This window comes from Lynx rufus, unplaced genomic scaffold (assembly GCF_022079265.1).
Source record: "Lynx rufus isolate CCGP_SWC_20201006 ecotype Redwood Valley unplaced genomic scaffold, mLynRuf1.p SCAF_15, whole genome shotgun sequence".
Lineage (NCBI taxonomy): Eukaryota > Metazoa > Chordata > Mammalia > Carnivora > Felidae > Lynx > Lynx rufus.
The window spans coordinates 27,688,492-27,716,294 of NW_025814829.1; the positions used below are offsets into that span (position 1 = coordinate 27,688,492).

The 27,803-nt window shown below is 43.4% G+C and overlaps 1 pseudogene; it reads left to right on the plus strand.

Annotated features, from left to right (window-relative positions):
• The first annotated feature begins 1,507 nt into the window (after positions 1 to 1,507).
• Positions 1,508 to 27,803, plus strand: part of LOC124509835 (sorting and assembly machinery component 50 homolog) — a 75,565-nt pseudogene continuing 49,269 nt past the window's right edge.

The following is a 27,803-nucleotide window of genomic DNA, read 5'->3' on the forward strand; positions in this document are numbered from 1 at the left end:
TTGAAAACATTTCCCAAACCACACACAGTTTCAGAGACAAAAGGTAGGATGTTTAGTGGGCCAGTGTGTTTAAGCATAACTTCCGACCAATGATAGGGTGATTTAATTAAGTTATGCTGACTCAGAAATGACTCCTAGGAAGTCAGACTAAAAAATAAGAAGAAATAAAACCTGAGCAATGACATCAAAATCTGTACGCTGCAAATCAAGCTCCACAGAATTAGTCTGGGCTACTTAACAAATAAACAAGTTAGCAATAGCAACAGTCCTTGGTTGGAGAGGATTCAGAATTCTACAATATGTTATCTAAAATATCCAGTTTTTAACAACAACAATATGAAGAGACATGGAAGGAGATCAGGAAGTGTATCCTGAACACAAGAGGGAAAAGGGCAATAGAAACTTTCTTTGAGTGGGTCTAGATTTTGGAATAAGCAGATGAAGATGTCAAACAGCCATTATCAATATGTTCAAAGAACTAAAGGAACCATGTCTAAGAAATTAAACACAAGTATTATGATAATGACTTATTGAATGAAAAATATGCAGGCCTCTTAGGTCAAGGTAGCCAGGGACCTGGAAACATCAGGAGAGGTCACGGAAACTCTTGGGGTTACAAGGCATTGCCCAATTCCATGCCCTAACCTACACAAATGTACTATATTTTCACTAAAGGCAGAGCTGTAGGAATCTGGACCGCCTTTCCAGGGATGGGTCTGGCGGGCTGGCTGGGTTATCTTCCTTTTTTTTTTTTTTTTTTTTAATTTTTTTTTTAATGTTTATTTTTGAGAGAGAGAGAGACAGAGCATGAACAGGGGAGGGGCAGAGAGAGAGGGAGACACAGAATCCGAAGCAGGCTCCAGGCTCTGAGCCATCAGCCCAGAGCCTGACGCAGGGCTCGAACTCACGGACCGCGAGATCATGACCTGAGTCGAAGTCGGACGCTTAACCGACTGAGCCACTCAGGCGCCCCTGGGTTATCTTCTAATAAGAGACATCTAGGAAGTGCGATAGCTGCTAAAGCCAGGGACAACAGCAGATAATAAATATACGTGGGGACTATCATCTATTTTAACGGACCCCTCAGGACAATTTTCAAGGGGTGGGGTTTCTCCACCCTTGAGGTTATGCAGGTGGTCAGGGATGGACCTTAGCCACACAGGCTTGGGACTGGGGGGACCAAGGACAGCTGCCCAAGGGTGGGTTTTGAAGTACATACTGCCCATACTTAAGCCTTGCAGGTCAATGTAGCCAGGACCTGGAATAAGCCAAATATTGGGAGAGTCTGGGTCACAGAACAGCCTATGGGGGGAACCTCGCATCTGCATAATTCCAAAGCTTTAACCTATACAAATGCACATACTCCTACAGAAGACAGAACTGGAAGAATCTGGACTGCCTTGCCAGGACAAGGCCTGGTGGGATGGCCAGGGTGTCCTCCAATAAGAGATAACTGAGAGCCTTGATTGCTGGAAAAGTCCAGAACCCCACTAGGCAACCAGTCCAAATGGGGATTGACAGTCACCAGTTTAAAGCTGCTGCCTCAGAAGATAATCAGGAGGGACTGGGAGGGCTTGCCAGGGTCTCCACTAATAAGAGACATTAGGGAAACTTGGTTGCTGGAGAATCTCCTGGTATCTCATCAGGCAGTAAGTCTGCGTGGGGACTGACTGTTGTCCATTTGTCGGTGTCTGCTTGAAGCAATTTTCCAAAGGTAGGTTTCTCCATGTCAAAGCCTAACCAGGTGGTTGGGGTGTAGCTGAAGCAACAGAAGCCTGGGACCCCTTAAGGCAGCCAGTCCTCATGGGGCCTGTCACCCATATCAGTGGCTGCCTCAGAGGGAATTTCACAGGGCTAGAAACCTCCTCTTTTGAGGTTGTTGGGGATAAACCCTAGCTCCACAGGCCTGGAGAGCCTCAGTCACCCAAGGGCAGAATTCAGGGTATGTACTGCACCTGTAGGAGCTATATAGTCCAGGGAAGCCAGGGACCTGGGACAGGCAGTGACGGCATAAGCCGTCTATAGAGGAAGCTACTGGGGTTACGAAGCGTCTGCCTAATTCCAAGGCTTAATCTACACAAATATGCATATTCCCATTAGGGGCAGAACCGGAGGAATCTGGGTTGCATTGGCAGAGTGGGGCTAGGAGTGCTGACCATGGTACCTCCAATAAGAGACACCTGGGGGCCCCCTGATTACTGATGAACATCAGGGCTCCGTCGGGCAGCCAGTCCAAATGAGGGCACTGTTGCCAGATTAAAGCTGTTGCCTCAGAAAGACTTTCTAGGAGTGGGCTCCTTCTACTCAGGGGACATTCAGGTAGCTGGGGTCACCCAGAGCGCCACAGGCCTGGAGTGCCCCTGCAGCCCAAGGCCAGGTGACAGGATACAGAGAACACATGAGCAGGTGTGGCAATTCAGGCTAGCCAGAAACCTGAAACAGGGCAATGTTGGGGGAGGCTCATCACAGGAGAGGGCTATTAGGTGTACAAAGTATCAGCCTAATGAGCAAAGCCTACCTGCACATTATGGAATATTCCTCCCCCTCCCCCCAAAAACAGAACTGGAGGTTTATCAACTGCCTTACTAGGAAGTGACCTGCCTGGCAGGACAGGGTATCTGCCATATGGAGGCACAGGGAGTCCTGATTCCTAGAGAAGCCCTGGAGCCCAGCAGGTGGCAAATCTACCTGGTAACTGACTGTCACCCTTTTGCACCTATTGGCTCAGAGCAATTTTCAGAAGGTGGGCTCCTTCCACACCAGAGGCTATGCTGATGGTTGAGGCCTGGTCTGAATTTCACAGGCCTGGAGAGCAGGGTCTGCCCAAAGCCAGACTTTGGGGTACATGCTGCCCATATGCAGGTCTCCCAGGTAAGGGGTAGCCAGGGACCTAGAAAAGAGGTCAAGCATCCAGAGATATCAGGTCCCAGAAGCATGCTCTTGGGGTATAAGGAATCTGCCTAATTCTAAGCCTCCAACCTACATAAATGTAAATATTCCCTCGGAGGTCATAGCTAAAGTAATCTGGATTGCCTTGCCCTGAATGGATCATATAGATGCCATGTGTCCTCCAGTAACAGATTCATGGAATCCCTGATTGCTGGAGAAACCAATAACCCTATCAGGTACCAGTCCAAATGGGGAATGCCTCTAGTTTAAGCTGAAGCCTCAGAATGATTTTAGTGGGGGTGGGCTCTCTCCACCCTACAGGTCAGCAGGTATTTGGGGACCAGCTTGACCTTCACAGGCATAGAGGGTCCAACAGCCAGGAACCAGTTGACAGAGTATGGACAAGTCAAGCATAGGCCCTATTAGTCAAAGTAGCTACAGTAACCAGGGACCTGGAACTGGACAATGTTGGCTAAGGTTGGGTCACAAAAGGGGGCATTTGGGATACCTGCCATCTGCCTAATTCCAAGGCTTAGCATACAAAAAGACACACATTCCTGCTAAAGGCAGAGCTAGAAGAATCTGGACTGCCTTGCCTCAGTGAGGCAAAAAGAGATGGCTGAGAAACCCTGTAATAAGCAACACTTGGGATCCTTGATTGCTGGAGAAGCCTGAAATCCCATTGGGTAGCCACTCCAAATGGGGGCTGACAGTCAGTAGTTTAAGCTGAAGCCTCAGAAGGAGGCTTCAGGCTCTCTCCACCCTACAAGCTAGAAGGTGTTTGAGGACAGGCTTGAGCTCCATAGGCCTGGAGGGCCCCCAAAGCCAAGGGCCAGCTGACAAGGTATGGACCATACACGTACAGGCCATGCAGGTCAAGATGGTCAGAAGGAGGCTATTAGGGTACATGGCACCTGCCTAATTCCAAGACTTAACCTCCACAGATGCATATACTCCCGCTGAAGACAGAGCTGCAAAAGTAAAGTTGGGCTTGACCGGGCAGGGCTGGGCTAGATGGCTGGAGTTCCCTCCAGTAAGAGACACCTGAGAGCCCTGATGACTAGAGAAGCCTGATATCCCATCAAGAAGTCAATGCAAATGGGGACAGATTGTCTTCAGTTTTAAGCTGCTGCCTCAGAAAGATTTTTCAGGGGGTGGAGCTTACTCCCCGCTGATGTCATTCAGGTGGTTGGGGTCAGGCTGGAGTTCCGCAAGCCTGGAGTGCCCCCTGCAGCCCAGGACCAGCTGGTCGTGTGCAGACAGCGCATGCGTGGGTCTCCCAGGTTAAATTGGCCTGGGATCTGGAATAGGGCGGACTTGGAGGTTTTTCAACTGCCTTGCTAGCCAAGGGTCAGGCCCACAGGAGAGGGTATCTGACATGTGGAGACACCGAGGGGTCCTGGTTCCTACAGAAGCTCAAGACCCCATCAAGAAGCAAGTCCACATGGAGACTCTCCTAGTAGAAGCTGTCAAATAAGAGCAATTTTTATAAGGTGGGCCCCCTCTCGCTGGCAGCTACAAAGGTGGTTGGGGTCTAGTCAGTGTTTCACAGGCTCTGAGGGCTCGGTCTGCCCAAGACTGGCTTACAGGGAATGTATGTACCTGCATGGGTGGTGTAGGTCTGGGGAGCCAGGGTATCTGGAAGAGGGCAAGCATATGGAGATGCAGGCTCTTGGAGTTACAAAGTATCTGCCTACTTCCACGCCCTAACCTACATAATTGTGCATATTCTCACTGAAGAAAGTCCTTGAGTAATCTGGAGTATCCCCCAATAACAGACACCTGGGAACTGTGATTGATCCAGAGGCCCAGACCTGAGGAGACACTATGTCTTCATGGGGATTGATTGTTGCTCATTGCCACAGTCAAACGGCAGTGATAGAGTACGTATTGTGCATGCACAGGTCAGGGCAGTCAGGGATCTGGAACAGTGCAAGTGCCCTGTGGGGCTGGGTCACAAGAGCAGGCTATTGGAAGTACCTGGCATCTGACTCTTCCCATACTTTAACCCACACAAATGTGCATACTCCCCCTGAAGGCAGAGCTGGAGAAATCTGGATGGCCTTGCCAGGGAGGGGCCAAGCAGGATGGCCAGGTACCCTCCAGTAAGAGACACCTGGCTGGGAACAATCGTGGGTGAAGCCTGGGACCACCTCCGGCAGCAAGTCCACACGGGGACGTCTGTCAGCCTTTTGTAGCTATTAGCTCAGTGCAGTGTTTGAAAGCTGGGCTCCCTCCACACCAGAGGCTACAGAAATGGTTGGGGTCTGGCTGGATTTCACAGGCTTGGAGTATCAAGTATGCCAGAGGCCAGCTTAAAGATTGTATACTGAGCATGTATGAGCTGTGCACATCAAGGTAGCCAGAGACCTGAAACAGACCAAGCTTCATGAGAGGTAGGGTTCACAGGAAAAGACTCTTGGGGCTAAAAATAATCTGGCTAAGTCCAAGCCCCAGCCTACATAATTGTGATTGATATACAAAGGTGCATATTCCCTGTGAAGGCAGACTTGAAGTGGTCCGGACTCCCCTTGCCAGGACTAGATCAATGGGATGACAGCAGTATCCTGCAGTAAGAGACACCTGGGAACCTTGATTGACGCAGAAGCTCAGGACTTCAGCACACAGTAAGTCAACCTGTGAAATGACTGTTGCCCATTTCTACAGCTGTCTCAGGGCAATTTTCAGGAGGTGGGATTAGTCCCCCCCACCCACTGTTGAGGCACCAAAGCAGTCTATTGGAAGTAGCTGGTGTGTTCCTGTTTCCAAGATTTTAACCTACACAAATGTGCACATTCCCTTGGAAGACAGAACTGGAGAAATCTGGTTGGCCTTGCCTGGACTGGGCCTGATGGCCAGTATACGCTCCAACAAGAGATATTTAAGAGCCTTGATTGTTGGAGAAGCCAGATACCCCATCAGGCAGCCAGTCCAAATGGGGGCCATGACCAATCTAAAAACTGTTGCTTTAGACAGATTTTCAGGGGTATGCTCCTTTGTCCTGGAGGCTATGCAGATGGTTGGATACTGGTCCCAGCTTCAGAGGCCCAGAGGGCGTGTGGTGCCTCCAAACTGAGTGCATACTGCACATGCTCAAGTCACACAAATCAGGGAAGCCAGGGACATGCAACAGGGCAAGTGCTCAAGAGGCCTGGTTTCAAGAGTGAGCTCTTGGGTGTCCCTGTCACCTGCCTAATTCCAAGCCCTACCTTACACAAATGTGCATATACCCCCTGAAGATAAATCTGAAGGATACTGCCCTCCTTTGTTAGGGCAGGCTGAGCAGACCAGCTTGGGTATCTATCCTCTAATAAGAGACACCTGGGAGTCCTGGTTGATGGCAAACCCTGGGATCCCTACAGGCAGCAAGTTTAAGTCAAGACTGATAGTGGTCAATTTGCAGCTTCTGCCTCCATGTGATGTTGGGGCTGAGCCCTCTCCACCAGCCTGGAACCCCCCCCCCCCCCGCTGCCTCAGGCCAGCTGAAGGGACATAAACCACCCATGCACGGTCAAAGAGGTTCGAGGTAACCAGGAACTTGGAAGAGGGTATAGATCCAGGTAGACCATGTCAAGGAATAGGATGGTGTGGACAAAAGGCATCTGCCTCAGTTCAAACTGTAACCTATGCAAATACGCATTTCCTTTGAAGGTAACTGGTCTGCCTTGACTGGGCAGGGCTAGGCTTTCTCACTGGGGTATTTAATAAAAGGCACCTGGGAATCCTGGTTGTGAAGAAGCCCACAACCCCTTCAGGCAAGATGTCTAAATGGAGACTGATAATGGCCAATTTGCAGCTGCAGCCCCTGTACCTCCCCCCCCCCACCAGTGATATTTGGTGGTGGACACGCCCCACATCCTAGCCTATGTAGGTACTGGTGTCTGACACCACGACCACTCCTTCGAGGTTCCCAGCTGTCTCAGGGGGATGAACTGCACAGGTGGCACAGTTCGGGGTAGCCAGGGACCTAGAACAGGGCACTGGTCTTGGGAGGTTGGAATAGAAGAGAGGTTCTTAGGGACAAGATGCATGGGTACTTGCAATACCTGTCTCACCCAAGGGGCAATATCCCCTCTGAATCGGAGCTCAAGGTCACTGGACTGCCATGGCAATACCTATCCATTATATTCCCCCTCAAGACAGAACTGGAAGTTTCTCAACTGCTTTACCATGGAGGGGCAGGGTGTACAGGACAAGGTATCTTCCATTAGGAGACACCTGGGAGTCTTGATTCCTAAAGCAGACCTGGGCCCCATCAGGCAACAAGTCCACATGGGAACTGACAGGTGCCCATTTGCCAACTTCAGAACATTTTTCAAAAGGTGGGCTCTCTCCATGCCAGAGGCTATGCAGGTGGTTGTTGGCCTGGCTAGAGTTCCACAGGCTTGGAGGGCCAGGTCTTCCCAAGGCCAGCTTAAAGGTATGTTCTGTGCATGCGCAGTATGCACAGGCCAGGGTAGCCAAAGATCTGTTACAGAATCAGGCTCTTGGGGTTACAAGTCCTCTGCCTTATTTCAAGCCTTAACCTATACAAATGCACTCATTTCCCCTGAAGGCAGATCAGGAGGAAGCTGGACTGCCTTGCCAGGGTGTTGCTGGGCAGGCTGGCAGGACTATCCTTTAATAAGAGAGACTTGGCAGTCTTAGTGGCTACAGAAGTCCAGGACCCACCAGGCAGGTGGTCAAATGGGTACCATTTCAAGTTTAAAGGTGACACCTAAAAAGATTTCAGGATTGGGCTCCATTTACCCTGGAGGCTCTGCCAGTAGATGTGTATCAGCCCAACTTCACATGCCTGAAGGTCCTTGGCTGCCAAAAATCAGATATTGGGGTACATACTGCGCATTTCTTGGCCATGTAGATTTGGAAAGCCAGAAACCTAGAATCTGCAATGTGTGGAGAATCCAAGTCTCAAGAGCAGTCTCTTGGCCTTCCATGGCATCTTTTTTTTATTCCAAGCCCTAACCAACCCAAATGCACATATGGGAGCCAAGGCATGCCACCCAAAATGGGCCACTTAGGCATATTAACAATTTTGAATTAAAGTTATATAAGCAACAGTACAAGGAAAGCACTTAGACTTCCCCCCTCCCTTGTCTCCTGAAAGCAGGGAAAATATCTCGTAAATACAGAGGAGACATCTTGTACCAGGAGGTAAAGAGGCATCCGATCACCAGAGTTCAGGAACTCAGAGTCAAGAAGGCTGTATAAACAAGCATTTTACTTTTACCAATTTACTACCACTGCCCAAATTCTGTTTAAAATCCCTTACTAACTAAAGCTCTCAAACAAGTTTTCTTTGTCCTGTCAATTCCTCACAGATTTATCGCTTCTTTTTCTAAAAAATATAACAGCTGCCTGCCTTAGTCATTTGAGTCTCAATTTTAATATTGGGCCTCTGTGCACATGAAATTAAACTTTGCTTTTTTTCTTCTATTAATCTATCTCATGTCAGTTTAACTCTTAAGCCAACTAGAAGAATCTTGAAGAGTACAGGAATATTTTGCCTCCACAACACTTGGTGAAATCGGCAGGATAAACTTCCCTGGCTGAACACAACTGCAGCTGAGAGATCCTGAGACACCCAACAAACACTGGAAGTAGGTAGGAATTTTTGCCACATCGGCCCCTGGCTCTCTGCTTGGGGGGGGGGGGGGGGTAGCTAATGTATTTGAAACAAGTTAGAGGCCTTTTTCTCTCTTTCTACATTTAGATTAACTCTAGAAAATATTTGTGGAACTGGTTGCTTGGACTTGGTAACTCTAGTAATTTTGATAGAATAGTCTTCTCCTCGGACTCATGTCTGTTTGGACAAACTTTGCTGTGGGTTTTCTTTGTAACAACCAGATGAAGTTTTGCCTTTCATCCTGTGCTATGTCCTAAGAACTCAGCTTCATGACCCACAAGAATATTCTCTTTGTCTCTACCTTCCCGAGGGTGAATTTACTTGGATGTACCTTGGTGGTCAGTCTAATGGACTGGGGCTCTGGAACACAAGGTTATAAGCAGGACTCTCTGTCTGGCAAAGCCAGCTTTCAGGGGAGTTTGTCATAGAATGTTACAGCCCATAAGGGACCTTCATCATCCTACCCTTTGTTGCTTCTTATCCCTGGAAAAGTTCCATTCCAGTAGTACCTGCCTGGTGACATAGATGAGGGGGTCTGAGACTGGAGACCTCTTACATTTTCGTGGGAGACCAGAGACACTGTCTTCACCACACCATCATTGCTATTATTGGACAAGGATCCATTATCCAATGCACAACAAGCCAAATACTGATGCTGGTTTTGTGACAGAGAAAAAGGTTTCACTGCAGGATTCCAAGCAAGGAAATAGGGAAAAAAATTCTCAAATATGCCTCCCTGAAGGGTTACAGTTGAATGTATTTAAGGATAAGGGGTCAGGATGTCACAGGGTTTGTAGGTTGAATGGAATATGCTGATTGGTTATAGGGGAAATGGGAGATGTCTTCCTTTCTGGGATGGGAATTCAGGAATCATGTCTTTTCATGGGACGTATGTTCCTGAAATGGCAGGATAAGCATGACAAGTGAGAGAGATCTCAGAGTGTGTCATCAAAGAGGTTACTTTCATTTACTCTTGGTCTCTTCTGTGTAACTGCAAGAATTCCTCCTGGTTTGCTCCAGTCTCAGCTAGTCTTGCTGGTGGTCAGTCAACTTCTGAAAAACAAGCTCATAAATCAATCAGGTTAATCAGTGTGTCCCTGGAGTGGAAGAGCCAAGCATTTTTTAACTCAGCATATTGGTTTTAGTCTTCTCTATCATTTGATCATTCCACAGTCTTGAGGGATGACAGGGATGATGATCACTCTGGCTACTTCCTGCTGATTTTAGAGGCACAGTTTGGGGTTTGAGGAATGAAATTCTTTTGTACCTAGTTGGAAGTATTTTCTTGTTTCCAGCTTTGTATGTACATTTTGCATGACCAGGATATGAGTTCCTTCTTTGACCATCTTAGAGTAATACTGTGCACACATTTTGTCATTCCAAATCTAGTAATTAGTATGATGAATATGGACATGTCCATTTTTATTAGTCCTTATACTATTAATCAATGCCTTGGAGGATCCATGAAAATAAACCTGAAAACCAGTCTGATCCCAGAATATCTTCTGAAATCTCTTGAAGCCAGGCAGCCTGTTGTCTAATTTTGTTTAGGTGAGCCTCTACTTTATAGGGAGTATTAGTATAGACACAGAGACATGTTTGCCACCATACAGATTCCCTCCTGCTCAGCCAAAATATAATCTAAAACTATTCTTTTGTCCAAGACTACTTCTGCTAAAGAGTCCAGATACTTCTGTTGAGCTGCTATAACTAAAGCAGTTTTATTGGCTAACATTTCCAAATTATAGATGGGTTTCTAGTCATATGTTCACGGGTTGCCACTTCTCCACGATCGTAAAGTTCTTCCAAAGAAATAGCCTGTTCCATCTTCCTGATACTCTGATAGGTAACCTTGCACTTTTCCGAAAATTGAGTGAGTCACTGTCTAATATGGACCTACCCTCTAGTTCTAGTTCTGGAAAATGTTTTTTAAAGAATTGTTACAATGCTGAGCATCACTGGAATCATGAAATTTATACTATATGCCTATAAAGGGGAAGGGATTCTGTTAAGGTATGCATTATTTTATAACTTTTAATTTGCACACAGGAGAAAAGAAGAATATAATTAGTACACCTCTGCTGAACTAAAGAGAGAGATACTGGGCCCGAAAAATGTAAATTTGTGTTAAATAGACCATTAGTTACCACCTGTCTGTTAGCAAATGTCTGGTTTTTATGACCATGGGTTCCAGTGCCCTTACATGAGCTACTAAAGGTCATTATAGGAGGATCTCTAGGAGGAGTTAAAAAGAAACAGGGGACATATGACCCTCTGTTAACTATTCTGACCCAAGAGGTTAAGTCCATAGGGTTCTCTCCATAGAATGCCATGAAGTTAGGCACATTTCAGAAATTGGTTATGAGCATAACTATGGGGTCAGCATGATCATTTATGGAGAAGGGCTTCAGGTGACATATCCAGCAATCAGACAAGTTACCAGGAGAAGCTTAAGTCTGTAAAATTCTAACCATGGAATTATCTTTCCAAGCAAGAGATGATAACTACAGAGAAAAACCAACAATTGGCAGTAGTCATATTCCTGTTAGTCTGATTGTCTGCTGAATAACAACTTATAATCTGTCAAGGCTCCCAAGAATAGTTGGCAAATTCCCGTTCTGAAAGTGACTGAGTGAAGTCTGTGCTTGGGAAGTGCCACCATCCAAGGTTAGGGCCATCCTGGCTTTTATGCTTTTGACTTGAAAAATTCCTGTCTCCAGTCTTGTTCTGATAAGTAAGTCACAGTGATTGGATTGGCTGTTTTGGTACCAGCTTCACACAGGAATGATGAATCCATAGCTTGACACCTTTTAACTTGATAGGAGAGTGAGTAACCAATAAGACCTCATATGGTCCCACCCACCATGGCTTAAGCTATTCTTCAGGGTGTTTGTTTTTCTAGGATTTGAACAGCAACCAGTCACCAGGACTCAAATGGTACAATGGCACATCTGTAGGGTACATCCTTCCCTGGAAGCAAACATGAAATGGTGTGAAATTTGCACCGAGAGATTGCACATATTCTACAGTGTCAAGTTCTCTTATCCCAGTTCCCTCCAGATCTCCTAAATGATATTCAGAACAGAGGAAAGGTCTAGGTCTCCTATACATTATTCCATAAGGGCTCAATGGGAGCCTGCTTCCAGGAGCCACCCTTATCCTAAGCAGAGCCACCAATAAGGCTTTGTCCCAAGTCAGATTAGTTTCCTGAGAGATTTTTGCTAGTGTTTTTTTTTCTTCCAAAGGTATGGTTTATTGTTTTTAGTCTTTCAGTTGTGATCTCAAAGAAGCATGTGATCTCCAGTGAATACCTAGAGGCCCAGAGACTTCTTGAGTAACTTTGGCCACAAAGGCTCCTCTGTTATCAATCTGGAAGGAAAAAGGCAACTCAAACCTTAGAATAATTTCTTTTTATAAGGCTTTAACTACTTCTGAGACTTTTTTTGAATGGCAAGGAAAAGCTTTTACTCATCCAGTAAAAGTATCTATAAATAGGGGAGGGTGGGTGATGGGTACTGAGGAGGGCACCTGTTGGGATGAGCACTGGGTGTTGTATGGAAACTAGTTTGACAATAAATTTCATATATTAAAAAAAAAGTATCTATAAATACTAAGTATTTAAAGTTACTGGTAGTCTTTGGTTATCACCTTAAAATCTATTTGCCAGTTTCTCCAGCCCTGTTCCCTTGAGTTTGAACTCCCTAAGTCCAGATGGGGGCTAGTCTTTGTTTTGTTTGTTTGTTTGTTTGCTTGCTTTGCATAAATCCTTTATTTTTGTATTACTTTCTGAATAATCCTTTGTATATTGCATCCTAGAGTATACCTTTCTATCCAATGGAAGTTAGCATCGCTTCCATAATGGGTACCCTAAAGAATGTGGCTAATAATGTCTTCAATAAAGGGTCACCTGGGTGGCTCAGTCGGAAAAACATCTGACTTTGGCTCAGGTCATGATCTTGCGGTTCATGAGTTCAAGCCCCACGTTGGGCTCTGTGCTGACAGCTCAGAGCCTGGAACCTGCTTTGGATTCTGTGTCTCCCTCTATCTGCCCCTGACTCACGCTCTTTTATACATAAATAAATGTTAAAAAAATAAATTATTTATTCTATAAGGTGTTTGGGGCTCAGCACAATTCCTTGTTTGTTGTAAATCCAGTCTTCTTTGGTGTATTTGTAGTCAATACCCTGAAAAAAAAAAATGCAGATCCCCAATTAGATCCCTATTCATTAGGTCTGTCAAGAACTTCAGGGGGAATATTTGAGATAACTGTGTGTTGCATCCATGTCCAGAATGAAGGTTATTTGAGACATTGGAGTTTTAATTCTCACTGCTAAGTTGGCAGCCTGATCTGCCTGATTATTTCCTTGTGCAATCAAGCACTCTGATTTTTTGCACCTTGAACAAGGGACTATATAACTACTTCTTTGGGTTCATTACTGCCTCAAGTAAATCCAAAATTTCCTTAGGATGTCCCTGCCCCTCCCCAAGGTGAAAAGTCCCCTTTCCTTCCAAATATTCCCATGAGCATGTACTGTGGAAAAGGCATATTTAGAATCACTATGTACAATCAATCTGTTCTTTTTTCCTAGATATAAAGCTTGGATGAGGATATTAAATCCTTTTGCATGAAGGTACCTGGCAAAAAGGCTTTGGCTTCCAAGGTTTGTTGATGGGTTAGCCTTCTGCTTACTGTGGTCCATAAAGTTAATCCTGGAAATGATCAATGTTTCCAAGTTTGGATCCTTAAGAGGTATATCTGTCAAATCAGGGGGGCTAGAATAAACTTGCTCAATTACTTGAATACAGGTGTGTATATGTTCATCATTACTGGTTGGAAGTAACATGGCTGGATTTAAAGTTGAGACGGATTTTAGAATAACATTAGGATTGTCCAATAATATTGCTTGATATTTGCCCAATCTACCAGACATGAGCCAATATCCTTTTTGTTCCAGCAAAGGAAGAACACAGTGGGAAGTATGTACTGTGGTAGGTTGTCTCAGGGTAAATTTTTCTGCTTCCTGGAAAAGATCACAAGTTGCTGCCACAGCTCATACATATGCCAACCCCACTGTCACTATAGGCAACTGGTCTTCTCATGTTACCAAGAGTCTGTGTTAACACTCCAAGACTCACCTCTATCTTTCACGAATGGACAAGTCTAAAGGCTTTCTTATATCTGGAAGTCCCAGTGCTGGTGCCATGAACAACTTTTTTAATGACTTGGAATGGCTGGTGACATTCTCCTGTCCAATTATGGAGTTCATTGTCTCCTCAGTTGAGGGCTTCATTGAAAGGCTTAGCTCTGAATCCAAAGTTGGGAATCTAGATACGGCAGAATTCTGCCATACCTAAAAATCTCCACAGTTGCCTCCAGGTAGTCAGCATGGCAACCCTGATTAATGCCTCTTCCCTATCAGGGAGCAAACTTCTGTGCCCCTGAAGCCATTCAAGCAGAAAATATTTTACTTGTTGAGAAACTCGTCCTCTTTCTTGGACATCTTATCCTCAGTCAGCCAGAAAGTTCTGAGTCAAAATAGTCTTTAGTCTCTGTCTGGTCTTACCAGCTATCAAAATGTTTTCCACATATTAAAGCAAGGCACCCTCTGTGAGCTGAAGTTCTCACAGATCTTTAGCTAGAACCTTACCAATAATGGTGGGGACCTTCTTAAATCCTTGGAGTACCATCCAGGAACATTGCTCCTTAATCTTAGTGTCCAAAGCTTCCCATTCAAAGGCAAATAGATCTCAAGATTCTGGACTTGGAGGCACATAGAAAAACCCATCCTTGAGCATGGTGAACCAGTGAAAATCTTCAGACAAGGTGATAAGCAAGGTTTAAGGATTAGGTACCACCAAGTGGCTATATTCCATTATTTGTCTAGTTGCTCTGAGGTCTTGAACAAAGTGATATTCTTTTGTGCAGTCTTCTGAACCAGCAAGATTGGAGTGTTAGGAGGTGAGTGACAGGGCTGAATTAGTCTTATTCCAAAAGGCAATCACCAGAGGCTAAAAACCTCATTTAGAACGTTCCCTTAGGGAACACTGTTTTAGGTTTGGAATCTTTGCCTTAGGGCAAAGCCTCACCTGGATAGGTGTTAAGATTTTTGCCCAGGGGCCTCTGGGTGGCTCAGTAGGTTAAGCACCCAACTTTGGCTCAGGTCATGATCTCACAGTTTGTGGGTTCGAGCCCCACGTTGGGCTCTGTGCTGACAGCTTGGAGCCTGGAGTCTGCTTAGGATTCTGCGTCTTCCTCTCTCTCTGCCCCTCCCCTGCTCACACTCTGTCTCTCTCTCTCTCAAAAATAAATAAATGTAAAAAAAAAAAAAAAGATTTTTGCCCATCCGGTCCTCCCATCTGCCCAAATGTTGGGGTTTACCTCTTGTAGAATCTCTTCTGACATATCCATAGGCTGTTACTCTCCTCATTGTAATATTGCCTGGAATTCGCAAGCTGCTCTGCTGGTACTTTAATATCTATTCACCCAGGCAAAAAAGTGACTTGAGCATTGAGCTTATTCAGCAAGTCCCTTCTGAATAGTGGAGAGGGGCACTCAGGCACATACAAAAAACTATATTTCAAATAAGTTTTTTCAATCTGACAACCTAGGGGTTGAAAGAAGAGTCTTTACAAAGCCTCTCCTGATACTCCCATTACTTTCATAAAGCATAATTTTATTAAGTGAGTATTTAATACAGAATAGGTGGTGTCTGTGTTAATCATCCATTTTCTCACTTTCATTTGTGCCCAGGGATCCTTGTGAGAAAGGTTAATGGAGCCTGTGGATTGTAATAGAGTGTGAGCTTTGTCACTCTTGATCAGTCTTAGTAAGCTGGGATATTTCAAGAGTAATGAGATCCCCCAGTAGTTTATTTAATCTAGGGACAATTCTTTTCCAATGGTTTTCTTGTTTACAATAGGCATACTTCCAAGGCTCTACTGTGAAGCGTCCTTTCTGATTCTGATTGTCAGGAATTCTTACCTTGGCTTCCTTACCTTTTCTTTGTCTATCCTGCCTGAGGGCAGTAGCAAGCAAGGTCACTTGTTCCATCTTGCACTGTTACTTTTTCTCCTGTTCTTGATCTTTGCTGTTAAAGACCATAAAGGCAATTTCAACCAATTGTGACATAGACATTTCTATGGCCCCTTCCAACCTCTTAGTTTCTTTTGAATACCTATGACACTGGCATAATTCCCCCTATCATTTGCATCTCAGTTGGGGTCAGCAGCCAGCACCACCATGGTAACTGCAGCCCTTATCGGATTGGCTAGAGCCTCAACATGAAGCTTATCAGCTTCTTTTAACATCATTCTCCACTCTTCTGGCATAAGGAGAAATGATCAGTAAACTATGTACATTTGCACAGATGAGGTTATGGGTGGCAAAATTGGGAGAACAAGTTTTTCATTCTTTTTGGGTCATCTTTATGTGTCGGCATATTATTTTTCCAATTAAACAAGTTGAAATTAGAAAAAGGGAATGTGCCCAAATCATTTCACCAAGTTGGTCACCATTATTTATTTCCCCAGTGGACACTTGCCTTAAAGGGAATTGCCCTGCCTAAATTTGAATGGTTCCCTGGCCAAATTTTGCTCCCTGCCCTGCTGGGTATGAGAAGGAGAGACTATTCCTTTTTGTTCTGACTCCTCATGAGCCTGGGACCCTAAGAGCCCATGGCTCTGAGGCTTGTGTAGCTGGAGCCCCTGCTGTACCTCCATATGGAGGTAGAACTGGAGCCTTTGGTGAATTCAGCTGTATTAGTTGAGAGGTGATCCTCTTGATCATTAGACTCTGATAAAACAATGCCCTTTGGGGGTTGGTTGTTCCATAATCTTGTATTTCTTCTGTACCAGCTTGTTCTCATACAACAGCATGAAAGATTGTACATACAGAATTTCATCCATCTCACTTATCCTCTCTCTTACATAACGATTCTAACTGGAGTATAGTTTTATAATTCAAAAACCCATTTCCAGGCCACCTTTCTCCTGAGTCCAGGGAGCCTTGTGGCCAAGCAGTATTACAGAAAAATATCACCACCTTTTTCATGGGATAACTACAAGTTGCCCAGTTTCTAAAATATTTTTTTAATATTTATTTATGTTTGATACTGAGAGAGACACAGCATGAGTGGGGGAATGGCAAAGAGAGAAGGAGACACAGAATCCTTAGCAGGCTCCAGGCCCTGAGCTGTCAGCACAGGGTCCAATGCAGGGCTCAAACCCATGAACCGTGGGATCATGACCTGATCACAACCTGAGCCAAAGTCGGATGCTTAACCGACTGAGCCGCCCAGGTGCCCCTGCCCAGTTTTTAAGTATGCATGCCAAAGGACTGCATGAAGGGATCAAATTACTATTACCCGTGCTTGGGTTTTAATTTACTTCCTTTATCCTAACCAAGATATTGCCCATACAATGATAGCAAAGCTAGATACGCATGATCAAGAATTCAAGAAACAAGGAAACAAGAACTTCTTTGGGTGGGATCCTTAACTCTTCCTTAGTGTCAGGATTTCCCCCAACCAAGGCTTCCTTTCAGAAGTCAAAGCTTCCTTGTGGAAGTCTATCAAGGCCCCTAAATAAGGATCAAGGAGAAGAGAGGAAAAACTTGTGCTGTCACACATAAAGTATTCAACAACAGACTTTTTCCAAATCAAGTCCTGTTTTCCCACCTCAAAAATGAAACTAAAGTGCTGAAGGCTGGCATCATCCCACTGTGGGGGAATCCCTAGATATCTAAGCAGCTACTAGGCCCCTTCAGAGAATCCCAGGCAAGCAAGAGGTGGCAAACCACAGGCAGGTGTCCGGAGAGGACTGAGAGTCCCTTCATGATCACCAATTTTGTTACCAGACAAGAGCCCATTGCCCAGTGCTCAGCAGGTCAAACACTGTTGTTGGTTTTGTGGTAGAGAAAAAGGGTTTTATTGCAGGGCACCAAGCAAGGAGATGGGAGAAATTTTCTCGAATCTGCCTCCCCAAAGGATTGCAATTGGATGTATTTCAGGATAAGGGGTCAGGATATCACAAGGTATATTGTGTGGATGGAATGTGCTGATCAGATATAGGGAAAAAGGGAAGGGAGGTGTCCTCCTTTCTGAGTATGGAAATTCAGGAATCCTGTACTTTCATGGGACACATGTTCATTAAATGGTGGGGTAAGGGTAATGATGGGGGAGATCTGAGGTTATTTTCACTCACTCTTGGTCCATTTCATGCAACTGCAAGAATTCTTCCTGGTTTGCTCCAGTCTCAGCTAGTCTTGCTGGTGGTCAGTCAACTTCTGCAAAACAAGCTCATAAATCAATAAGGCTAACTAGAGTTTCCTTAGAGAATAACAGTCAAGCACTTGTTAATTCAATGTTTTGGTCTCACTGCCTGTGGAATGAAGATCTTTGCTTTCTTAGCCTATTTCTGGGAGTAAACTTTTGGATCATGGGTGCTGTATTATCTGTGCCCTCTCTGGGGACGTTTCTTGTGTCCATGGTCTAAACCTGGAGAGTGGCCCCAGTCTTTTTTAATTAATTAGTTAAAATTTTAATTCCAGTGTAGGTATACAATGTTATATTAGTTTCAGGTGTATAATATAGTGATTTAACAATTCCATATATTACTCAGTGCCCATCAAGAGATGTGTGTACTCTTAACCTGCTTCACCTTTTTCGCCCATTTCACCCACCCACTTCCCTTCTGGTAACCATCAGTTCTCAATAGTTATGAGTCTGTTTTTGGTTTCTCTCTCTCTCTTTGCTCATTTGTTTTGTTTCTTAAATTCCACATATGAGTGAAATCATATGATATTCATCTTCCTCTGACTTATTTCGCATAGCATTTTACTACCTAGACCCATCCATGTTGCAAATAGCAAGATTTCATCATTTTTTTTTCTTTTTTTTTTTATGAAGTTTATTGACAAATTGGTTTCCATACAACACCCAGTGCTCATCCCAAAAGGTGCCCTCCTCAATACCCATCACCCACCCGCTCCTCCCTCCCACCCCCCATCAACCCTCAGTTTGTTCTCAGTTTTTAACAGTCTCTTATGCTTTGGCTCTCTCCCACTCTAACGTCCTTTTTTTTTTTTTTTTTTTTTTTTCCCTTCCCCTCCCCCATGGGTTCCTGTTAAGTTTCTCAGGATCCACATAAGAGTGAAACCATATGGTATCTGTCTTTCTCTGTATGGCTTATTTCACTTAGCATCACACTCTCCAGTTCCATCCACGTTGCTACAAAAGGCCAGATTTCATTCTTTCTCATTGCCACGTAGTATTCCATTGTGTATATAAACCACAATTTCTTTATCCATTCATCAGTTGATGGACATTTAGGCTCTTTCCATAATTTGGCTATTGTTGAGAGTGCTGCTATGAACATTAGGGTACAAGTGCCCCTATGCATCAGTACTCCTGTATCCCTTGGGTAGATTCCTAGCAGTGCTATTGCTGGGTCATAGGGTAGGTCTATTTTTAATTTTCTGAGGAACCTCCACACTGCTTTCCAGAGCGGCTGCACCAATTTGCATTCCCACCAACAGTGCAAGAGGGTTCCCGTTTCTCCACATCCTCGCCAGCATCTATAGTCTCCTGATTTGTTCATTTTGGCCACTCTGACTGGCGTGAGGTGATACCTGAGTGTGGTTTTGATTTGTATTTCCCTGATAAGGAGCGACGCTGAACATCTTTTCATGTGCCTGTTGGCCATCTGGATGTCTTCTTTAGAGAAGTGTCTATTCATGTTTTCTGCCCATTTCTTCACTGGGTTATTTGTTTTTCGTGTGTGGAGTTTGGTGAGCTCTTTATAGATTTTAGATACTAGCCCTTTGTCCGATATGTCATTTGCAAATATCTTTTCCCATTCCGTTGGTTGCCTTTTAGTTTTGTTGGTTGTTTCCTTGGCTGTGCAGAAGCTTTTTATCTTCATAAGGTCCCAGTAATTCACTTTTGCTTTTAATTCCCTTGCCTTTGGGGATGTGTCGAGTAAGAGATTGCTACGGCTGAGGTCAGAGAGGTCTTTTCCTGCTTTCTCCTCTAAGGTTCTGATGGTTTCCTGTCTCACATTTAGGTCCTTTATCCATTTTGAGTTTATTTTTGTAAATGGTGTGAGAAAGTGGTCTAGTTTCAACCTTCTGCATGTTGCTGTCCAGTTCTCCCAGCACCATTTGTTAAAGAGGCTGTCTTTTTTCCATTGGATGTTCTTTCCTGCTTTGTCAAAGATGAGTTGGCCATATGTTTGTGGGTCTAGTTCTGGGGTTTCTATTCTATTCCATTGGTCTGTGTGTCTGTTTTTGTGCCAATACCATGCTGTCTTGATGATGACAGCTTTGTAGTAGAGGCTGAAGTCTGGGATTGTGATGCCTCCTGCTTTGGTCTTCTTCTTCAAAATTACTTTGGCTATTCGGGGCCTTTCGTGGTTCCATATGAATTTTAGGATTGCTTGTTCTAGTTTCGAGAAGAGTGCTGGTGCAATTTTGATTGGGATTGCATTGAATGTGTAGATAGCTTTGGGTAGTATTGACATTTTGACAATATTTATTTTTCCAATCCATGAGCAGGGAATGTCTTTCCATTTCTTTAAATCTTCTTCAATTACCTTCATAAGCTTTCTATAGTTTTCAGCATACAGATCCTTTACATCTTTGGTTAGATTTATTCCTAGGTATTTTATGCTTCTTGGTGCAATTGTGAATGGGATCAGTTTCTTTATTTGTCTTTCTGTTGCTTCATTGTTAGTGTATAAGAATGCAACTGATTTCTGTACATTGATTTTGTATCCTGCAACTTTGCTGAATTCATGTATCAGTTCTAGCAGACTTTTGGTGGAGTCTATCGGATTTTCCATGTATAATATCATGTCATCTGCAAAAAGCGAAAGCTTGACTTCATCTTTGCCAATTTGGATGCCTTTGATTTCCTTTTGTTGTCTGATTGCTGATGCTAGAACTTCCAGCACTATGTTAAACAACAGCGGTGAGAGTGGGCATCCCTGTCGTGTTCCTGATCTCAGGGAAAAAGCTCTCAGTTTTTCCCCGTTGAGGATGATGTTAGCTGTGGGCTTTTCATAAATGGCTTTTATGATCTTTAAGTATGTTCCTTCTATCCCGACTTTCTCAAGGGTTTTTATTAAGAAAGGGTGCTGGATTTTGTCAAAGGCCTTTTCTGCATCGATTGACAGGATCATATGGTTCTTCTCTTTTTTTTTTGTTAATGTGATGTATCACGTTGATTGATTTGCGAATGTTGAACCAGCCCTGCATCCCAGGAATGAATCCCACTTGATCATGGTGAATAATTCTTTTTATATGCTGTTGAATTCGATTTGCTAGTATCTTATTGAGAATTTTTGCATCCATATTCATCAGGGATATTGGCCTGTAGTTCTCTTTTTTGACTGGGTCTCTGTCTGGTTTAGGAACCAAAGTAATACTGGCTTCATAGAATGAGTCTGGAAGTTTTCCTTCCCTTTCTATTTTTTGGAATAGCTTGAGAAGGATAGGTATTATCTCTACTTTAAACGTCTGGTAGAACTCCCCTGGGAAGCCATCTGGTCCTGGACTCTTATTTGTTGGGAGATTTTTGATAACCGATTCAATTTCTTCGCTGGTTATGGGTCTGTTCAAGCTTTCTATTTCCTCCTGATTGAGTTTTGGAAGAGTGTGGGTGTTCAGGAATTTGTCCATTTCTTCCAGGTTGTCCAATTTGTTGGCATATAATTTTTCATAGTATTCCCTGATAATTGTTTGTATCTCTGAGGGATTGGTTGTAATAATTCCATTTTCATTCATGATTTTATCTATTTGGGTCATCTCCCTTTTCTTTTTGAGAAGCCTGGCTAGAGGTTTGTCAATTTTGTTTATTTTTTCAAAAAACCAACTCTTGGTTTCGTTGATCTGCTCTACAGTTTTTTTAGATTCTATATTGTTTATTTCTGCTCTGATCTTTATTATTTCTCTTCTTCTGCTGGGTTTAGGCTGCCTTTGCTGTTCTGCTTCTATTTCCTTTAGGTGTGCTGTTAGATTTTGTATTTGGGATTTTTCTTGTTTCTTGAGATAGGCCTGGATTGCAATGTATTTTCCTCTCAGGACTGCCTTCGCTGCGTCCCAAAGCGTTTGGATTGTTGTATTTTCATTTTCGTTTGTTTCCATATATTTTTTGATTTCTTCTCTAATTGCCTGGTTGACCCACTCATTCGTTAGTAGGGTGTTCTTTAACCTCCATGCTTTTGGAGGTTTTCCAGACTTTTTCCTGTGGTTGATTTCAAGCTTCATAGCATTGTGGTCTGAAAGTATGCATGGTATAATTTCAATTCTTGTAAACTTATGAAGGGCTGTTTTGTGACCCAGTATATGATCTATCTTGGAGAATGTTCCATGTGCACTCGAGAAGAAAGTATATTCTGTTGCTTTGGGATGCAGAGTTCTAAATATATCTGTCAAGTCCATCTGATCCAGTGTCTCATTCAGGGCCCTTGTTTCTTTATTGACCGTGTGTCTAGATGATCTATCCATTTCTGTAAGTGGGGTGTTAAAGTCCCCAGCAATTACCACATTCTTATCAATAAGGTTGCTTCTGTTTATGAGTAATTGTTTTATATATTTGGGGGCTCCGGTATTCGGCGCATAGACATTTATAATTGTTAGCTCTTCCTGATGGATAGACCCTGTAACTATTATATAATGTCCTTCTTCATCTCTTGTTACAGCCTTTAATTTAAAGTCTAGTTTGTCTGATATAAGTATGGCTACTCCAGCTTTCTTCTGGCTTCCAGTAGCATGATAAATAGTTCTCCATCCCCTCACTCTGAATCTAAAGGTGTCCTCAGGTCTAAAATGAGTCTCTTGTAGACAGCAAATAGATGGGTCTTGTTTTTTTATCCATTCTGATACCCTATGTCTTTTGGTTGGCGCATTTAATCCATTTACATTCAGTGTTATTATAGAAAGATACGGGTTTAGAGTCATTGTGATGTCTGTATGATTTATGCTTGTAGTGATGTCTCTGGTACTTTGTCTCACAGGGTCCCCCTTAGGATCTCTTGTAGGGCTGGTTTAGTGGTGACAAATTCCTTCAGTTTTTGTTTGTTTGGGAAGACCTTTATCTCTCCTTCTATTCTAAATGACAGACTTGCTGGATAAAGGATTCTTGGCTGCATATTTTTGCTGTCTAGCACCCTGAAAATCTCGTGCCAATTCTTTCTGGCCTGCCAAGTTTCAAAAGAGAGATCAGTCACGAGTCTTATAGGTCTCCCTTTATATGTGAGGGCACGTTTACCCCTTGCTGCTTTCAGAATTTTCTCTTTATCCTTGTATTTTGCCAGTTTCACTATGATATGTCGTGCAGAAGATCGATTCAAGTTACGTCTGAAGGGAGTTCTCTGTGCCTCTTGGATTTCAATGCCTTTTTCCTTCCCCAGTTCAGGGAAGTTCTCAGCTATGATTTCTTCAAGTACCCCTTCAGCACCTTTCCCTCTCTCTTCCTCCTCTGGGATACCAATTATGCGTATATTATTTCTTTTTAGTGTATCACTTAGTTCTCTAATTTTCCCCTCATACTCCTGGATTTTTTTATCTCTCTTTTTCTCAGCTTCCTCTTTTTCCATAACTTTATCTTCTAGTTCACCTATTCTCTCCTCTGCCTCTTCCATCGGAGCCGTGGTGGTTTGCATTTTGTTTTCCATTTCCTTTAAAGCGTTTTTCAGCTCCTCGTGACTGTTCCTTAGTCCCCTGATGTCTGTAGCAAGAGATTCTCTGCTGTCCTGTATGCTGTTTTCCAGCCCAGCGATTAATTTTATGACTATTATTCTAAATTCACTTTCTGTTATATTATTTAAATCCTTTTTGATCAGCTCATTAGCTGTTGTTATTTCCTGGAGATTCTTCTGAGGGGAATTCTTCCGCTTGGTCATTTTGGATAGTCCCTGGTGTGGTGAGGGCCTGCAGGGCACTTCCCCTGTGCTGTGGTGTATAACTGGAGTTGGTGGGCGGGGCCGCAGTCCGACCTGATGTCTGCCCCCAGCCCACCGCTGGGGCCACAGTCAGACTGGTGTGTGCCTTCTCTTCCCCTCTCCTAGGGGCGGGATTCACTGTGGGGTGGCGTGGCCCGTCTGGGCTACTTGCACACTGCCAGGCTTGTGGTGCTGGGGATCTGGCGTATTAGCTGGGGTGGGAAGGCAAGGTGCACGGCGGCAGGGGGGGCAGGCTTAGCTCGCTTCTCCTTAGGTGATCCACTTCAGGAGGGGCCCTGTGGCAGCCGGAGGGAGTCAGATCGCTGCCGGAGGTTTGGCTCCGCAGAAGCACAGACTTGGTTGTTCGTGCGGAGCGAGCAAGTTCCCTGGCAGGAACCGGTTCCCTTTGGGATTTTGGCTGGGGGATGGGCGGGGGAGATGGCGCTGGCGAGCGCCTTTGTTCCCCGCCAAACTGAGCTCTGTCGTCCGGGGGCTCCGCAGCTCACCCTCCCTTTGTCCTCCAGCCTTCCCGCTTTCCGAGCAGAGCTGTTAACTTATGACCTCCCAGACGCTAAGTCGCGCTTGCTGTCGGAACACAGTCCGTCAGGCCCCTCCGCTTTTGCAAGCCGGACTCGGGGGCTCTGCTTGGCCGGCGAGCCGCCCTCCGCCCCGGCTCCCTCCCGCCAGTCCGTGGAGCGCGCACCGCCTCGCCGCCCTTCCTACCCTCTTCCGTGGGCCTCTCGTCTGCACTTGGGTCCGGTGACTCTGTTCTGCTAATCCTCTGGCGGTTTTCTGGGTTATTTAAGCAGGTGTAGGTGGAATCTAAGTGATCAGCAGGACGCGCGGTGAGCCCAGCGTCCTCCTACGCCGCCATCTTCCCAGAATCTCCAAGATTTCATCATTTTTATGGCTGAATAATAATCCACTGTGTGTGTGTACCACAGCTTCTTTATCCATTCATCTATTGATGGATACTTGGGTTCCTTCCATATCTTGGCTACTGTAAAGAATGCTGCAGTAAAATAGGGGTGCATATGTCCCTTCAAATTAGTATTTTCATAATCTTTGGGTAAATACCCAGCAGTGAGATTACTGGACCTTAGGGCAGTTCTATTTTTAACTTTTCAAGGAACTTCCATACTCTTCCACAGCAGCTACACCAGTTTGCATTCCCACCAACAGTACACGAGGGTTTCTTTTTCTCTGCATCCTTGCCAACATTTGTTGTTTCTTGTGTTTGCAATTTTAGCCATTCTGACAGGTATGAGGTGATATCTCATTGTAGTTTGGATTTGCATTTCCCTGATGATGACTGATGTTGAGCATCTTCTCACATGTCTGTTGGCCATCTGGATGTCTTCTTTGGAGATATATCTGTACATGTTTTCTGCCCATTATTAATTGGATTCTTTTTTTTTTTTTTTTTTTGGTGTTGAGTTGTATTAGTTCTTTATATATTTTGGATACCCTTTATTAGATATGTCATTAGCAAGCATCTTGTTACATTCAGTATGTTGTCTTTTAGTGTTGTTTATTGTCTCCTTTATTGTTCAGAAGCCTTTTTATTTTGATGTACTCCCAGTAGTTTATTTTTCCTTTTATGCCCCTTGCCTCAAGGGACATATCTAGAAACCTGTTGCTATGACCAATGTCAGAGAAATCACTGCCTAGGATTTTTATCTAGAATTTTTATGGTTTCAGGTCTCACATTTAGGTCCTTACTCCATTTTGAGTTTGTCTGTGTGTGGTGTTAGTGGTTCAGTTTCATTCTTTTGCTTGTAGTTGCCCAGCTTTACTAACACCATTTTTGAAGATAATTTTTCCTATTGCATATTTTTGCCTCTTTTGACAAAGATTAATTGACCATACAATTGTGAATTTATTTCAGGGCTTTCTATTCTGTTCTATTGACCTATGTGTATTTTTGTGCCAATAGCATACTGTTTTGACTACTACAATTTTACAATACAACTTGAAATCTGGATCAAGATTGCTTCAGCTATTTGAGTCTTTTGTGGTTCTATATCAATTTTAGAATTGTTTGCTCCTAACTCTGTGTAAAATGCTGTTGGTAGTTTGATAGGAATTACACTGAATGTGTATATTGCCTTAGGTAGTATAGACATTTTAACAATACTTGTCCTTCAAATCCATAAGCATGGAATATTGTTCCATTTCTTTGTGTCATCTTCAATTTCCTTCATCAGTGCTTTATAGTTTTGAGTATAGGTCTTTCACCTCCTTGGTTAAGTTTATTCCTATGTATTTCATTATTTTTGGTGCAATTGTAAATGGGACTTTTTTCTTAATTTCTTTTTCTGCTGTTTTATTATTAATGTATAGACATGAATTTGCTTCAGTTTTTCCATAAAAAGGCTTTTTGGTTTGAGTCACTGTTAAGATGATCCTAATCATCAGTGGCCAGATAATAAATCCTTTAAGTTGGTTATGATTGAAAGGAAACAAATTCTTTGTAGGGAGTTCTCAATTGTCTTATTTGTCTCAATTGTCTCAATTGTCTTAGCATAACAGCTAGCTTTAGGAACACCCTTTGAGAAGATGAAAGAACAGAAAGTAGACTTAAGACAAAGGTTCATGGCCACATCCAGCTAATTCCCCTTATCAAAATCTGGCCGCATAGGTCTGTTTTAACTTTCCTTTCCCTACATGACTTACAGAAAGCACTCTGGCCTAGTCTCTTGGTTCAAAGTGTACAGGTTACTCATGTAAATGCTGAAAGCTAGGAAATGAATTTAACACAAGCTCCCAAAGCTAGCAGTAAGCTTCACTTTACTCCTACTTTATAGGACTTTGTAATCGGGCCCTACCAGCTTCAGGCATTCTTACGCAATGTCCTTTGTAGATGTATCCTAGACCCTTCACCAAAAAGAAATTTATATCCTCTTATCAGAAACATATGTTTTTTCAGCTATAAAGTCCTTTTATCTCCACTTTCAGAACATCAGACCAAATTCAGAAAGGAATTAGAAAGATTAGTGGCCATTCACAAAACGCCCTTCACAGAGAAAACAGCTGAACAGATCTCTATGTTCATCTATATGTATATGTATTATGAATATTATAGATAAGGTTTTTTTGACCTTCAGATGGTATTGCCAAAATTAATTTGAAAAGAGCTCTATTTAATTGGCTAAACAGAATTAAGCATTTATGTAAATTTGCTTTCTAAAATTCTCAAAAATAACAAACACTAATCCAAATGAATTTCAGGCTCATGTGATCTGGGAAAATATTCAATCATGGTAACTTTAAAAACAAGTTTTCACTCTTATGTGGATCCTGAGAAACTTAACAGAAGACCATGGGGGAGGGGAAGGAAAAAAAAAGTTCGAGAGGGAGGGAGCCAAACCATAAGAGACTCTCAAAAACTGAGAAAAATCTGAGGGTTGATGGGGGATGGGAGGGAGAGGGGGGTGGGTGATGAGTATTGAGGAGGGCACCCGTTGGGATGAGCACTGGGTGTTGTATGGAAACCAATTTGACAATAAATTTCGTATTAAAAAATAAATACATAAAAATAAAAATAATGCCTTAAAAAATAAAAATAAAAAAATAAAAACAAAACTAACAGTTATTTTACCAGCAAAAGATGGGTTTATTTGGGAATAGCAGAGAATTGCAATCCAGGACAAGCAAGCTACTGCTAAACCATAGATAAGTCTGGTGAACAATGGAGAAGTGTACCCTTTATAGAAGAAAGGAAAAGCTGAGAAGGCTGTTAGAAGCAAAATTCCATTATAGTAAACTGGAAGTTTGAAGCCTAGTGTCTTCTCATTGGCTGAATTATGACTAACTCTTATCGGCTGGGCTGTCGCCAAAGGAGGAGGAAATTCTTTCTTCCTCTTCCCAGGGTAGTAAAATATATCCATGTGCAAGGTCCATCTCTTCTCATTGGATTTGCAATTGACAAGGAGCGATAGGCATGAGAGCTCCTCCTAGCTCCATTTTAGTAAGGCTTCCCTTTACTAATTTTTACATTTCCCCCTTCTAACCAAGATCTTTCTTCCAAAGTCTCACTGATGAAGAGTCAGGTTCTTCATAGATAGTGGTTTTGTCCTTCAGTGTCAGGAAGGACCTTTCCTGGTTGTCATGACATTGGAGAAGAAGGGCATAGCTGTTGGAAACCACTGAAGGCCACATTTGAGTAACAAGGAGGGTTAGGGGAATCTCTCAGGCACTTCCCATCTGAAGTCTATATCTTCTCAAGGTTGTAAGCTTTGGAGATCAAATTTTTTTATTTTTCTTTTTTTTTAAATTTAGATTAAAATACACTTAGATGTATGGTGTAGTATTGATTTCAGGAGTAGAATTTAGTGATTCAGGAAAC